Source organism: Lissotriton vulgaris, chromosome 7, assembly GCF_964263255.1.
Source record: "Lissotriton vulgaris chromosome 7, aLisVul1.2, whole genome shotgun sequence".
Classification (NCBI taxonomy): Eukaryota; Metazoa; Chordata; class Amphibia; order Caudata; family Salamandridae; genus Lissotriton; species Lissotriton vulgaris.
Genome location: NC_141695.1, coordinates 704,103,600 through 704,116,857, shown reverse-complemented (window position 1 = coordinate 704,116,857; position 13,258 = coordinate 704,103,600).

Here is a 13,258-nt window from a genome sequence, read left to right as displayed (position 1 = left end):
CTCAGTCCATTAGTACAAGGATGGAACATTTCAACAACGTTTCCTTCACTCGAGTGGAAGCGACGAAGACATTTTTCAATGGCATCGGAGGTAGGCGCCCAAAGACTTTTTCAAGCAATTTGTGTATTTAACTTCAACAATGAAATGTAGGCCTAAAAGAATAGGAGACACTACTATCCTTGTAGAAATGTGTGCTAATTGCTTCAAATGAAGCAGAACTACATTTTGAGAGAGGTTGACCAGAAAACAATGGAACCATAGGCCGATAATATTCTTAAGTACAGTTTACAGGTAACATTTTGTATACAAGGTAAAGGGTAATGTTTGGTAATATGAAGGACAACAAATTGCCTACACAACCATCTAACACATCCACCTCAAACTTATTTTTTTCCCTATTGCCAATCCAACAGCAGTCTGATAAAACAAATAAGCTGTGTATAACTCTAACATTGCAAAGTGCATAAGCTTTTATTTACTGTATCATCGAGCCAGCTCTCACAGTTTTTACAGCTGTCGCACCACTGGACCTTGTAGGGCATTTTGAGTGTAATTGGGGATTAATGTGGTGCATATTGTGCACTAAAAGTACTGAACATGTATTCATATTTTAAGTTGCTTTTGGAGGTGCATGAGATGCAATAGATGTTTTGACAATGTTATACCGACTGTTGTCTCTTCACAGTGTGGTGCACAGTATAGTGCACAAGGTATTCTCAAAACTCTCAATATGCATTGAAGACCTTTCCTTCTCCACCACAGGGAAGTGTCAACAGAGGGCATGACTAGGTGACTGCTATTTTAATGCAACACCATGCCGAGAAGAGAGTTTAAAGCCTGTCGGAGCTCCCGAGCAGGCCTTAGAGAAAGAACCATTGCCCTTGTTCTCAAGCTGTGTGTTGTGAGATGCCCCACCTAGTACGTGTCGGAGCATTTGCACTGCCAGGACTGCCCTGTTGTCTCCTTGCTCACTGTCATGAAGTGTGGTATTACATGGCATCAGAGGTATTATGGAATGCAGTACTATAAGTAAAATATCAAGCATCTTCACTTCCCAAGTGGGTGCCATGATTTCAGGGAGATGGCATGATCAAGCCCTATATCCTGCTCCTTCCAAGGTGGTGGTTAGTCCATAGGAAATTGTCAGATTCCCAATCCAGGATGAGCCGAGGCCTTTTTCCTGTGATATCAGTTAAATGACATGTAAGGAAGCAGTTCTAAGTGAAGGGGGCATTACAAGGCATTTGTTCCCTTACTTTTTGTTCTGTCCATTACTTACACTTTTGTCCCCAATTTTTAGGTCTCGCATAGACAGACACTGCGCTGCCTCTTCGAGACATTTTGTTTAGTGTTAGTAGGCTTAGAGCCCTCCCATTCCTTACAACTGGTGGACTTCAAAGCCATTCTCGATTGCTTACTTCCTGCTGGCCAGCTCTGTGTTCAGCACTTTACTCTTCAAGCATGAGACCCTCCCCAGAGCATGGCCCAAGTACTTGTGTCTTACACTCCTTGCACTTTTAGGACCTTTTTTGATTTTTTTGTTGAGCGACTCTACAGAGTGCATCTATCCTACCTTGATCTGTCGTTTGCTTGTTGTTTTAGGCTGTCCAGCTTGACTTCATCTCTTCTGTGAGCATTCCTTACGTATCCTCCCGAGTACTCGCTGATTCTGTTCAGTGTATAAGTTACAATAGTAATCTAGCACAGTGAACTATGAACTGCCATCAAAGAGCTGCATGCAAACTGCATGGTACAAGTTAGTTAGTTGTTTTATTCCCAGTCGTTCATTATCCTGATGCTAATAAAAAAGGTTAATTTAGGTAGAAATACATTCTTATTATTAAAGTCAATGCTAACCACTGTGTTAAATATATGAATCATGAGTTTGTGCTTCTCCAGACCAAGCACTCTTAAAAAAGGCCTGTGAGTATAGATGAAGTGATTCCTACACCTTGTAGTCCCCTTTGCCTCGTGTAACATTTTCTATACACTGATTTACACACATATGATTCATTTGCCCTGTATGTGTATGAGGTAAAGTGCTCTAACACCCTAGACTGATATTAGAGGTGCTATAAAACAAATTAAATACATGTGACAGAGGGACTATGGAGAGATAAGAGGCACTGATGGAGGGTGATAGTGAAGGAATCATTAAGAATCACAAAAAAGTGACGGCACTACCCCTTGTTATACGGAATTCCCTATTCAGTGGGCGGAGGGTGAAATTCTCTACCTCGGCATTTGGATAAGTAGATCCATACAAGAAATATATTTGGCCAACTATGGGAGAGTGATGGGCTGGATTGACAGTAAGGTCCAGTGCTGGAAAAGACTTCCTGCATACGGAGACTCTGTGAATCGCCACCTAGTGTTTTGTTCTTTGCTGCCTTCCGCCCCACGCCTCGCGGCCCCCGCTTCGCGGGAGCCGCTCGAGGCATTCATTGTGCCGGATTGCCTGACCAACGAGGTAACCGCCGAGGGACATTAACAGCTTCAGGGACTGCGAGGACCAGCGGGCGCTGCGTTACTCAACTCACCGCAGCTGGTCCTCTTCCCACCCCCTCCCGCCTGGTCTTGAAGAGTGGAGGGCTGGGCGTACTCCGTGTTGTACCTGCATACGGAGACTCTGTGAATCGCTACCGGGAGCCTTTGTTCTTTGCTGCCTTACGCCCCACGGCCCCCGGTTCGGGGGGCCGCACGAGGCATTCATTGTGCCGGATTGCCTGACCAACGAGGTGACCGCCGAGGGACATTAACAGCTTCAGGGACTGCGAGGACCAGCGGGCGCTGCGTTACCTAACTCGCCACAGCTGGTCCTCTTCCCTCCCCCTCCCGCCTGGTCTTGAAGAGTGGAGGGCTGGGCGTACTCCGTGTTGTACCTGCATACGGAGACTCTGTGAATCGCCACCGGGTGCCTTTGTTCTTTGCTGCCTTACGCCCCACGCCTCACGGCCCCCGCTTTGCGGGTGCCGCTCGAGGCATTCTTTGTGCCGGATTGCCTGACCAACGAGGTGACCGCCGAGGGACATTAACAGCTTCAGGGACTGCGAGGGCCAGCGGGCGCTGCGTTACCTAACTCGCCGCAGCTGATCCTCTTCCCGTCCCCTCCCGCTATTTAGAGATAGCCCTTGACGCGCTAGCGGGACGTGCGCGGAGCAAAGCGCGGAGTGAAGCCCGGGTAAAGGGCGGGCCCTCTGTGGTCCTCAGAGGCCCGAAGAGACTGGACTGGGCACAGCCCCCTGGCCGACAGCCATTCCCGTGCTATTGTAAAAGAGTCCACATTGCTTGATTATTAATAGCTGTTACTTCTGGTTAAATGTCATTCTCTCCGTTAAGTTCAGACCCAGCTATGCCAGATAAGCAAGGGGGTTTGCTAAACAGAACTTTGGACAATTATTTTACAAAGTCTGCTGCTGACATCCCCAAGGGAACTACTTTAGCAGAGCGACGAGCTGAACGCCGCCGTTCTGTAGAAAGCATGAAGAACAGGCCAGTGATTGTTCCACCCGTACCTGCTATTTCTACTGACGAGGGCAGCCAGAATGGCAATGATAGTGTACTTTTGCTGGAAAGCCAGTCACTAGCATTGAAAGATACCACGCTCATACATAATACTTGCCCCACGCCGATTACGAATGGCCCCCCCTCTATTAATCATACTAGCACTCCTAACATAACAAAGCCATCGATTGCCCCTGCTCCGATGCTAGGCAAAACAACACGACACAGGGTTAAAAAAATAACGCCTACGCCTAGAATTTTTGGTCCACCCCCGAATAAAAAACGGCGGAAAAGGGGGGAATCACAACAAATAAAGTTGAGCCATTCCGATTTTGGAAAAAAGACAAAGACTTCTGCTGAAAGTGCTAAGGCCTTAATAGCCACAACAGAGGGAATTAATACTCTACCTCCACCCTCACCAAACATGCTTATAGATAAGGAGGCTAGCCTAGATACTAGCGTGGCTGACAATGTGCCCCAAGCAGTTCAGGAACTCGTTACATTGCATAGCATAGAGAGCTTAATTAGAAGCTACTCAGTAGCAATCCTAGAGAGACTGAACAAAGTGGAGGATAGATTAGGGAAAATCGAGCGGGAATTGGGAAGCAAGGGAGTTGCCATTAAGTCAGTTGCAAGTAATGCTACACAAACCACTACATTGCCAATCCAACCTAATATAACTGCCCCAACCTCTGCTCCAAACATGAACCCAACTACTTTGAAGCATCCTGAAAACAAGTTCACTAAACAACACAACCCACCTTCCAATCTGCCACGAGATAAACCTGATCAGATCCCGGCTATTCCAGCCAGTAAACCACCTAAGGGCATGGCGAGCTCATTATTGGGGAGACCAACAAGGAAGTTGGATGGTACTAGGCACATCTGGGGGAGACCCAAACGGGCTCCACTCCCAGAACTCCCGCCGGAGGCAGTACCTTTTGTTGTAGTTCTTATAGGGGTGCCTGTGTTGGAACCAAATAAGCGGGAGGGTTTTGCACAACTGAAGAACAAGATTATGCATTGGCTGAGTGTATTTAGGCCAATTACAAACAACATCAGTGGCAAAATCGTTCACGTTCGCCGTCTTCAGTGGTTGGGGGGCAGATCCAAGGATATCGAGGGTGATGTGGTGGTAGTGAACTTCAGGGACCCAAATGCTGTCCAATTTATATTAAACTGGCCACCAGGTAGCACCAACAACTGCATAATTCCCAGACCACTGACATACTTTTACCCAAGATCAGTGGTGTTTCCAACTCAGCACCAACCACCACAGCTTATAACAACACAAACCCATCCGAACACCTATCCTTCGACTGCACAGAGTGTTAGGAACCCCCAATATGTGCCCTATCCTATGTTGATCCCAGATCCCTATGGGTGGAATTACGTACCAGCTAGACCCAACAATGCAAATAATAGGAGAATGGATCCTCTAAAACCATTCATACCTCTGGAGACCACAAATAGATTTGACATATTTAGTGGCCTAGATGATTGTGATTGATGTTTTTTGAGTTCGGGGGGTGAGGAAAGTGGAATACACACCCCTAGTGTAGAGGGTGTTGATAATGGAGTTGAAGTGTTGGGGAATACCGGGTTTTCACCTTTGTTCAATTTGGTTGCGAGGGATGGAATTATTCAGGGGGAGGGCCGTAAACGCCCAAATGCATTAGGAGCCGCTCAAAACACCCCATTAAGAATGTCAACAACTGAGCAAGCACCCTTGGTGACCCAACCTGAGATCCCAGTTAGAATAAGGGAGCCACTAAAATTAGCCCCCAAGATCCTAGCTAGAACAAGAGAGCCTGTAAAATTAGTCTCCTGGAACATAGCCGGAGTCGCAAAAAATCTAAGGGACCCAGAATGGGCAAGTTTCATTGATGTTTTTGACTTTTGTTTGTTACAGGAAACTTGGGCAGTAGTTACACCACACAGATTGGTGTATAAGTCTTTTGGAATAGGTGCTATCCCATCTAGAAGTGGAAGGCCCTCGGGTGGATTATTAATTTGGGTGAAAGTAAATCTAAGGGTACAAATTGAGGTGGTGGACACAAATTCTATTGACATATTAGCTTTAAAAATTACCACACGCGAAGGGAAAAATCTTTTCCTAATAAATGTCTATAATAGACCAACACCCTCATCAAGAGATTCACTAACATTATCCAAATTATACTGTTTTTAAGTACACTAGACGGTAGGGAGGACCATGTCATCTTGGCCGGTGATTAAAACTGTAATTACGAACCTATCTTGGGCCTTTGTGACATTTTTGAAGAGGAAGACCAAGCCAACAAAATCCCCGCCCTGGAGAATGCCAAACCAGTAAAATGTTCGGTTTTGGCACTCCAAATAACAAAATTATGTACGGAGTATTGCCTCAGGGCTTGCAACGGACTGTTTCCGTCTGACAGCTTGAAAAGACCAACCTTTAGTAGGAATAATTGCAGAAGTAATTTGGATTTTGTGATTGCTTCTATATCCATCTGGCCGAACATTCTAGACTTTGAGGTAAAGGACAGGCTAGAAAGCGACCACTTTCCTGTAAGTCTTTCGATGGAAGCCTCCTTGTTTGAGGGAGTAGTCTCCTTTCCCCCAGCAGATGGTAGTAATGGTGATAATATTGAGATCCATATTAGCAACAACAGACGAGCACTCAAATGGCCATTCATACTGGACCATGGTGAGATTCTCGCAGAAATATACACTCTCTTTGCAGGGATCTTTGGTTCATACATAGGTCCTACGGTAGAGGAGGTTAACCCAATCCATTTCCTGTCACTACACAAACATTTTTTTTAATGAATTAAAAATTTTAGTTACCAAATTGCCCAAGAAGAACCAACAAAAGATACAGAACCTGTCCCATAGTAAACCTTGGTATGGCAGAACCTGTAGAGAATCTAAAAGGGCTCTTTTATCAGCAATTAAATCTAAGTCTCCCTCGGACATACAAACAGCAAGGAATAACTACAAGCTAGTACAAAAGGCTTCTAAAATAGCCTGGGAGGAAGACAAATGGGCTGATATGCTGCTGGCTGCCAAAACAAGTGACAACGCAGGTTTCTGGAGGCTAGTAGCCAATGGAAACCATGCAGGGAGAGTGGCTAAGGACATCTATCTGGACGAGCTAACATGGACTAACCACTTTACTAGTCTTTATAAAAAATATGATGATGCTCAAATGGATTTGGATGTCCTATGCTACGAACATCCCACAGATTGTCTGGATTTTACACTAGGCGAAACTGAGCTGGCAATTAGCCAAATAAAGTCTGGCAAAGCCCTAGGCCTAGACAAGATCCCAGGGGATTTATATAAGCACGATCTAAAAGTATGGGCACCATACATAAACCTTTTGTGTAACAAGTTATCCCTTACCTTAGATTTCCCCGAAAGTTGGAGGGGAGCTGAAATTGTTTTAATCTTAAAAAAAGGGGATAGGATGGATCCCTCTAATTATCGGCCAATCAGCCTGATGGACATCCTCCAGAAAATGTATTCACGACACATCTTAACTCGTGTCAGTGACTGGATGGAGGGAAATGCAATTCTAACCAAATTCCAAGCTGGTTTCCGATGTAAAGTAAGCACAATTGACCAGATATTTAGATTTTGTTGCCTTTATTGGAAATACGTATTAATTAAAAAGGGTCATTTATATGTTGCTTTTGTTGATTTGAGGGCAGCATTTGATTTAGTGCTACGTAATCTTTTATGGAAAACGTTGAGTGCAGTAGGGTTGCCAATCAGTTTATTAGTTCAGATAAAAGAGTTACACGAAGGGAATTTTGCGAAAATCCGATGGGGTCCAAGTGGGGAACTAACCCAAAAAATCCCTATCGAGCGTGGCGTTCGCCAAGGCTGTGTACTGGCCCCCGCGCTTTTTTCCCTTTTCGTGAATGACATCCCGTCACATTTAGGGGGATGCAAAAATGACTCACCAAAACTGAACGGAGAAAGGGTAACATCTTTATTATTTGCTTATGACAATATTCTGATTTCCCAAACTAAGAAAGGTCTCCAGGCACTACTGAACTCTTTTAGCGAATACTGTAGCAAGAAAGGACTGGAGATAAATGGGAAAAAGACCAAATGTATGGCCCTAAATCCAACAAAAACCGATAAAGGCTGTTTATTATTGGAAGGAGTAAAACTAGAATCAGTCTCTCAATTCTCATATTTAGGGGTTACATTAGATTCCAAATTTTCCTGGAGAGCACAAATGGAAAAAAGCAAGTTGGCATTCGCTCAGAATACAAAGCCAATCCTTAGGGAGCAAAGTCTGAGTACTAGTATAGCTGTGTCTCCGGCGATTGAACTCTTCAAATTTAAGGTACAACCAGCAGTGCTATATGGCGCAGAAATATGGGGACCAGGGTCTAAGGATACTTTTAGTGTCCTGGACAATAACTTTATGAGAGGCCTGGTAAGGGTCCTAAGAGGCACTCCTTTAGTGCCCCTTCAATTAGACCTAAACATCAAAAGAACCGATCACTACACTATAATTCGGCCACTGATGTTATGGGTTAGACTATGGCGGGTGCCCGAATTACACGACTATAGGGATGGGCTAAAAGAAATCATGGAGTTAGACAATTCAAAAACTATCCCATGGCTAAAGCACGTTAAAACTGGTTTAGTAAAATAGGCCTAAAACACTTTTGGGAGAACCCTGAGCAATTACCGCCCAACTCGAAATTAATTTTAAAAAGGGTCTTCTGGAGCATTATTGTTAATATGACATCAAGTGCCTCAACTGCTGGGACCATAGTACCAAATTTTCTTAGCTTCAAGGATGAGCCATTATTCGAGACCTTTATGGATGAGATAGAGCCCCCTCTTAATAAAAACAACATTGGCACGTTAGGCAAGGAGGCCTAATGCCCCATCCCTAGTGACTGATGAAATTTGTTCCATGTGTGAATGCCACCAGATTGAAAATGAGTCTCATATTCTCTTCTTCTGTCCTGCTTATGTATTGGCCAGGAAAAGATGGATAAAACCACTATGCCTATTGTTGGGTGTGAGATCATGTACACAGGCTTTGAGAATTCTTACAACTAACACAAACCAAACAATAATATTTAGTGTTAGTAGATTCTTACATTCAATCTTTTTCCTAAGGAAAAAAAGGGTCAACAGTTGTAAATGAAGATTATCTATAAAAACAGAAACAGTTTACCCTTTAGTAATTAGTGTTTTTTTTCCCTTTTCTAGTATCTCATTGACGCTTGTGCTTCGATTTACTCTTATTATGAAATGTATTTTAGCCGATGGTTTAAAAAAAAAAAAAAAATTTTATGGAAAAATGTCTTTTTAATGTAATGAATGTGTTGTGACTCTTTTATGGCAACTATGCCGAAATAAAGAAATTTGAATTGAATTGAATTAAAAAGACTTCCATTATCCCTGACAGGCCTTATAGCTGTCACGAAAATGGTGATACTCCCCAAACTCCTATATTTATTTGTAAATATACCAATGCCACTGAACACTCTCTTTTTTAAACATCTCCGTACTAGCATCATCGGGCTGATATGGGCAGGCAGACAACCCCGGGTTTCCTGGAACCTATTGACACTGCCTTTTGTTCAAGGTGGATTAGCAGCGCCGGACTTTGAACTCTATGCATATAACGCACAGGCACAATACCTACATTTCTGGCACCACCTTACGCCCTATCAACCTCACGTAGTAATAGAAATAGATAGAGTTGTGCCTACCCCACTGAACACGGCAGTATACCAACCATACACGAGGCCTCATATGGAAATAGACACAGTGGAAACAAAGCGATGGGCATGGAGGAGTATAGCTAAGAGGGCTAGACAAAGTGAACTGTACGCCCCCTCTATGCCATAAGGGGGTAATCCACTTCTAGCACCACTGACGGACCAAGCCACCACACTAAGGGCAAAGGCACATGGCCTGATGAAGGGCAGCGACCTACATCCAGATGACACTGTTCTTTCTCTCCAACAGATGTGCAAACAACAGACACTTTTGGCATCAGCCATGTTGCTATATTACCAACTTAGAGCTGCAAGCAGGGTTAGATACGCTAACTTCTCGCAAGTACCCCCCACTTTGGCGGCTCTAGAAGATGTCTTGTCGAATTCATCTCCCCGTAAACTGATAACCTGTATATATAGCACAACGCAAGACACGTCCCCCATCATTATAAGCACATCCAAAGCACAGTGGGAGGGTGAAACTGGTACTATAATAACTGGCAAACAGTGGCAATGCTGCTGTTCACAGAACACCTTTCACCGAACTATAGGCTGCAGCTCATACATTTTAAGATTTTACACAGAGTATACCGAACGCCGCTTCAATTACATCACATGGGCTTACAATCTGACACGAGGTGTTGGAGGTGTGGGTCACCAGATGCGGCATTCATACACCTGGCCTGGTACTGCAGGCCGATAGTACAGTTGGGTCAAAGTAGGTGGACACATCTGAGACATCACCGAAGCTCCGCTACACCTCACCCCCTTGTGGCACTAATGGGATTTGTACTGGAGATCCCGCAGGGTTCTCGCAAACTAACAGCTATGCTGCTGTTGTTATCAAAGCGTGAGGTTGCAATGCATTGGAAGAAGCAACACCCCCTATGATAGCGGGATGGCTGCATGCAGCCACATACTGCAGGGAACAATTAACAAACTATTGGGAACTAATGCCTTCCGGGCCTGGGCCTTAGGATATATGGGGGTTGTTTGTGAGGTGGCTGGACTTGGGAGGTGCGGACCTTAGGGACAATAATTAAAGTTTGTCTCAGATCTGGGGGGGGGAGGGATCGTTTTACTCAAGATGCTCGAAGAGGTGGTGGGTGTGCTGGCGCAACTAACAGAGTGGGCATGAGACTGTACATGGACAGGAATGGTAGGAGCGCAGAACAGTTACATAGCAATCGCACAGGAATGCATACATCACTGAACTGGCATTTGGATTAATGGCAGGGAGGGGGGCAAGTGGGGGTTTATGAGGTTTAATGGGTTTTATAGTAAGTCTGCGAGGATGAGTTGCGTTACGCCTACAGAAATTAATTCAAAAAGTGGAGTGTTCCAATGTATCGAAATTTACAATCGGCGCCGGGCCCAAGGGATGTTGCCAAAACAGCTGTTACACAAGCTTACAGACATATTGCATATGCTCGAAAGAAAAAATGGTTTTTGGATGTCAGAGAAAGGGCGCACTGCCAGTATGGAAGCACTATAGGATCAAGTGGGATGTGGTGCAACTGGGTGAGTGGACAACCATATAACCACTCAAAGGAGAAGTCAGCAAGCTGTACTAGTCCAACGTTACAGAAAGAAACATACCCTATGCACACACTTGAAAGGTATAAGATGGGCACAATATGTCCAATTACAAATGTTCAATACAGTGCAGAGAAACAACATTCATATGCAAGTTGATGTAAATAAATAAACAAGTGTTTGTAAAGAAATCTTGGTCTCCTTGTTTTAATCAGTCACAGCTTGTGAACAACCAGCCGACACGTGTTTCATCGCATCTTGCGAATCTTCAGGGCTCCAATGGTTGTGTTTGGACCAAGTGGTCGCTCTTCCGGAGATACTTCCGACCCGGAAGGGCCCAAGACCATCCAATATCAATCGGAGCGTGTCCGCACTCCGAACACAAAGACCCGGGAGAAAACGAAAGAGACAAGACGTTTAAAGACATCAAGTCCGGACGAGGCCATTGAGCTTTCCTTAATAATCACGACATAGAAAAAATCATAGATACAGAGTGATTCAAAACCTTTACCTTCTCCCGGGCGACCCATACCAAGCGCATTACGCTTGCAAGCTAATTTAATTCACTTCGAAATTCATATTGCATATGCTGCCCACCCCCAGGGTTGTAGGCACAAAGCTGTATAAACTGTTTACATTGCAATAAAAACTGTTTAAAAAAAAAAAAAAGATCCACAATAAAGATTGTTGTATACAGGTGCACAGGAAGGTCATCATTTATGTTATGCTTTTAAAGCTAATGCAATTCAATATATAATGACATAATTTTTCCCCTAATTGTCTTTGGGGCAGAGCCCACCAAAGCCCCCTTTGTAGTGGTCAAGGTTAACTTTCTGCACTTGGTGTGCACTGTACAGGGACTGGTCTGACAATATTTGCCAGGACTGCTTTGGGTTTTCAGTCCGGCCTTGGCAGGAGCAGGAGCCTTGTGCCACCAAACAGAACTAAACATTGAAAAGTTAGTTGCAGATATGCAGCATCAACCTTCCCATTAATATGTGTCAATTTTTGCAGATTTTCTCAATATAAAATAATAAAATCTTTAGTAATTCAAGTATTTGTTTGGTGTGCACTTGTTTGTGTATTTTTTGTGCATTACTGTTTTTATTTTATTTTATTTTTTAAGTTTTTATTATTGATTCAACAATTTTGCAATTCAGGTTGACATTTACTAGTCTAAACCCCCCACCCCATCCCACCCCCAATTCATGATTACAGAAGCAAAAAGAAATCATCATATATATACAAATGGTTACAGGCAGTGCACCAGTTACACTTTTTTTCCCCCTTTTTTAGGTTGTATATACAAACTTAAACTCTTACTTTGACAATCGATATGATAGTGAATGAAAAAAAAGAAGCAGCTCCAGAAGTGGGTCCAGGTTGATAAATCAAAATAAGAAATACGGCATACGAGTGAGCCTAAATGCTAGTGGCCTCCAACCAATTAGCCATAGGGCCCCAGACTACCTGGCCCATTTGTTTAGCCCTTCGCCCTTTCTTGGCATAGATAGCCCATTGCAGCCTGAACGTGGCGAATAGCCTAGCTTGCCATTGACCAAGCGAAGGGGACTCAGATCTTTCCAATATGAGGCGATGCATATCCTGAGAATAGTCATCGCTACAAAAATCAGTGCTCCACTGGCCTTTGGATCTAGCTGGTCGTATGACCCTAGCAAAATAGTACAAGGTGTGAGTTGGATATTTGAAGATAGTAAATTGCCCAAAATGTTTTGTACTTCTTGTATTAGTGGCTGGAGTTTAGGACAGGTGGCAAACATATGTACAATATCCACATTGAATATTGTGCATCGCGGACAGTTTGCTCCAGAGCCAGATGACCATTTAGCAACTCTGGAAGGAGTTATATACAGTCTTGTAAAACTGCGCTTGCAGTTTGGAAGAGAGAAAGAATAACTGAGCTTGATCATAAGCTGAAATTAGGACTCATTAATTTATCAATTAGGACAACCGTAGTAAAGCCCGCAGTCCCACCAGTTTTATGTGTTAAAAACCTCATGAGAGCCTGATATTGAAACATCTGATTGTCGCCCAGTTTATAAAAAGTTTGAAGTTCTGAAAATGGACGAATATTGCCGGACCTGAATAAGTCCCCTAGTTTAATAATTCCCGCAGTGTGCCAGTGTCGAGTATATGTGTTCTGAAATATCAAAGGCAGATTATCATTACACTTTTGAAAAACATTTGGGAGGCATACCTGGCCAAACAGTGTGCCGGGAATCAGAACCCCGCTCTCCATTGCCGGACTGACGCTTCCCCCGCCGCAGACGCCACTGGTCATCGGGCGCTGCCGCTGAGAGGGGGAGGCTGCTCACTACAATCCCCAGAAGCCCAGCAGTACCCTGACACGCCCCTAATCGCGCCCGGAGGCGCTAGAAAAGGACGTGGCTTGTGCAGATGAGTGGGGCACTTTTGAAAAACATTTGGGAGGCATACCTGGCCAAACAGTGTGCCGG